The sequence below is a fragment of the Schistocerca piceifrons genome, chromosome 2, assembly GCF_021461385.2.
Source record: "Schistocerca piceifrons isolate TAMUIC-IGC-003096 chromosome 2, iqSchPice1.1, whole genome shotgun sequence".
NCBI lineage: Eukaryota > Metazoa > Arthropoda > Insecta > Orthoptera > Acrididae > Schistocerca > Schistocerca piceifrons.
In genome coordinates, this window is record NC_060139.1 from 1,058,288,760 (window position 1) to 1,058,292,572 (window position 3,813).

At 40.2% G+C, this 3,813-nt stretch overlaps 1 pseudogene; it reads right to left on the bottom strand.

The window, feature by feature from the left end:
• Positions 1-3,465: 3,465 nt before the first annotated feature.
• Positions 3,466-3,582, bottom strand: LOC124778437 (annotated as a pseudogene).
• Positions 3,583-3,813: the final 231 nt, after the last annotated feature.

A 3,813-nucleotide genomic window follows, 5' to 3' on the forward strand; every position in this document is an offset into this window, starting at 1 on the left:
CCTTCTGCATATTTTAACACAGCCTTTTTCCAAAAAACTGTATATTTTTGAATATATAAATAAAAAATTGCAAAAAAATGTGAATTTTCATTACAATTGAAAAAAAAATCATCTTTAATAACTGAACTAAAATTTTGTAAAATCCCTGTGTTAAGTTGTAGCCCATATTCCAATAAATAATCTGTAAAAAGTTCAACTTCCTACCTCAAATAATTTGTGAGGAAAGATGTAATTTATAAGCGTTATTTTAACATTGCAAGTATAGGGCGTTCCGGAGCCCCTTAAATATTTCATTTGAAAGGGTAGTGCAAACAACTTATTTCATTCAATTTTTGATATCGAAATTGCACCAGCGTTGTCTCCACCATTAGCTGTGGTATCAACGTTCGATACCACACTTGTTAGGGGTTGCAGTTATCGACCGCGGTCCGTACTAGTAGCGTTGGACCCGCGAATCGAGACTAGCGCCGCCAGCGCTCGTCCACTCTTGCTCGGGACGCCAAGTAGTAAAGTAGCACAGCCTTCAGGTGATAGGAAGCAACCTCTAACAAGGCGCTTAGTTAAAGTATGGTCTATGTGATGCCTATATAGTTCTCTGTTTGTAATTATATTCATCATGACTATGAAGGCTCCTGTACTACCAGTTGAGTGATATATATATATATATATATATATATATATATATATATATATATACCTACGGCTTCTAATTATCTTTGTCGTTGCAGATCCAGACCATGCAGCCAACTCCTTCACTGACAAACCTGCTGTATATTGCAAGAAGAGATTTGTATTTTTCTATTTAGCATTGGCCACCAGTCATTTACATGGGCGACGATTAGTTCGTCGTCATCATAACATCACCCAATAGGTACATTATATTCTGAGGAGAGCAGCAAACCCCCATCTGCATGTTTTGGGATTCTGGTTCACACAGACAATCAGGGAGTTGCCTCTTGAGAAAAAAGACGGAGACAGGAGGCGAGTCTGGAATTTCCCAACCAACAGAATGCCGCCACTTGATGATTGTTTGTGGGGCGAGAGATCAAAGGAGGCTGGTATCACTAATTAAAAAATTCAAACTTTGTTCTTGCATCTGGTTTCTAAATGAGTGGTTTTACCTAATTTCTAATTTTGGGGTGCTGAATACATTACTAAAATCAGTTTTTCTCCGTGACGTCACACTTCCTAGATACACAGCAGAATAAAATATGGTAATAGCGAAAATTGACACAACTATGTCAAACAAAAATACTCACACAGAACATTTGAAATCAATACTATTTAATATGTATGTATGGGCATGATGCCAATAAAAGTTCATATTAGTTCAAAAGATATTCTCACTTTTAATCGTCTTTCGTTTTGAAAAATGCGACGACGAAGCTCTTCTTTTGTTTGCCGTTTCATCACTCTCCTTAACAAGTCCCCAGCAGTAGTCACCCATCATCGTAGGGTTCCAATGGCCTTGGTAACGGTGTTCCATGGTAAGAATTCCTTGGTGAAAGCGTTCACCATACTCATCGCTTAAATCAAGGTGAGAATGTAAAAAGTGAATTTTAAGTGACATTCTACACCCCATGTTCTTCTAGTTCTCCAACAGATCATTCACATTGGTAACATAGTTTTTGTCTTTTCTGTTACCCAAAAAGCCCTTCACAATTGCTGTAAAAGAAGACCAAGTAGCTAATTGGATATCTGTGAGTTTGGTACCAAAGGCTGGATCTTTCAGCAATTTTCTTATTTGTGGTCCAATAAATATACCCTCTTTCAACTTTGCCTCACTTAATTTGGGAAACTTTTCTTTTAAGTCATTGAAGGCTTCACCTTCTTTATCCAAAGCTTCTATAAAGTTCTTGATAAGGCCCAACTTGATATGAAGGGGAGGCAAAATGATTTTATCGGACACAACCAATGGGGTATTGTTCACTTTTAAGTTTCCAGGAACATATAACTTCCTTATATTCCATTCCTTGACTGTATAGTGTCCCGGCTGTCCCAAAGGTACAAAAAGCAGCAGTATTTTGTGAATCCATCCTGTAAACCTGTAAGGAGTGCAACAACTTTTAAATCACAGCAAAGCTGCCATTCATGATTCTTATATTTGATTGCCTCTAGCAGCAAAGCCATGGTTTCATAATTTTCTTCCATGTCTACTGTGTAAGCCAAAGGTACAGATGGAAATGCATTGCTATTATGCAGTAGTACTGCTTTCAGTCTGGTTTTACTGGAGTCAATAAATACTCGTAGTCGCCACTTCTGTGGATTACGTTGTACACTTAGCTGCATCATTAGACCATTGACATCTCTACATACACATAGGAATTCTGCACATCGAAATACTGAGCGAAGGAAGCACCTCTTTATCTGAAGCAGCAAAGTTTTGCCCCTGAAGCTAGAAGGTTCCGTTGTTGCAATCTCGACTCCAAAAGTGTCATGTTATCGAGGGCAGTACTCTTCTATATGTTCAATACTTTCTGATTCACTTGACATGGTGTCTGGTTCCGTGGCTTTCAAGTTACAGACAGGAACACGCAACCCCTCATCATGGGGCACAGGCAAATGCACTGAAGATACATTTGGACACTTTATTTTATGTCTAGTTTTGCTTGAATGTCCCGAAATATTTGTAAGACAGAAGTAACAGCTTGAATGATGGTCTTTAGGCTCACACCATATCGTCGGAACAGCGAATGACATGGCTCTTCGTTTTCCATTCTACCACTCGGTTAATGTTGGCCGCCCAGTCGGAGATTCGAGTCCTCCCTCGGCCATGGGTGTGTGTGTGTGTGTGTTGTCCATAGCGTAAGTTAGTTTAAGTTAGATTAAATAGTGCGCAGGCATAGGGACCGATGACCTCAGCAGTTTGTTCCCATTAAGACCTTACCACAAATTTCCAATTTTCCGATTAAGGTTGTAGTACAGGTTATGCAGGTAAGATGAGATGCAAAATTTTTGTCTTAATCACCAACAGGACAATCAAAATACAATTTATATGCCTTCTTAACCAAATCAGTGACTGGTTTTCTTTCGGCTTTTGGAGTGAATTTCCCACACACATAACAAAAGTTGTCGTGGTGGTTTAGACAGCATCGGGATTTACTGGCTGCCACCTTTCTTAGTGTAAGTTTTAATCACATAAAAATGCACTATCTTTCACACCACTGGATTACCACACCAACCATTTACTGACGGTTTATAGATCTTCTAGCTCTCCTCTGCAAATCAAAAACAAACAATCAAACATCAAAACAGAAGAATAAGCACTCCGTCTTCAGGCCACAAGTGGCCCATCGGGACCATCCGACCGCCGTGTCATCCTTAGATGAGGATGCGGATAGGAGGGGCGTGTGGTCAGCACACCGCTCTCCCGGACGTTATGATGGTTTTCTTTGACCGGAGCCGCTACTATTCGGTCAAGTAGCTCCTCAGTTGGCATCACGAGGCTGAGTGCACCCCGAAAAATGGCAACAGCACATGGCGGCTGCATGGTCACCCAACCAAGTGCCGGCCACGCCCGACAGCGCTTAACTTCGGTGATCTCACGGGAACCGGTGTATCCACTACGGCAAGGCCGTTGCCCAAAACAGAAGAACAGCAAAAAGCGAAATATGTATAGGAAAAATAAAAAACCTTTAAAAACTTAAAAATGGCACGTGATAGAACTTTTTGAAAGGTATATTAGGATTCTATATACCAAAATACATTCTAATTGATATATCACATCCCAGAAGGAAAATGGCTGTTGACTAGTGTATGTGGTCCGTGGTCGGTGGTATTTAGTAATGTGATCTGTAATTTCGTCATTGGGCG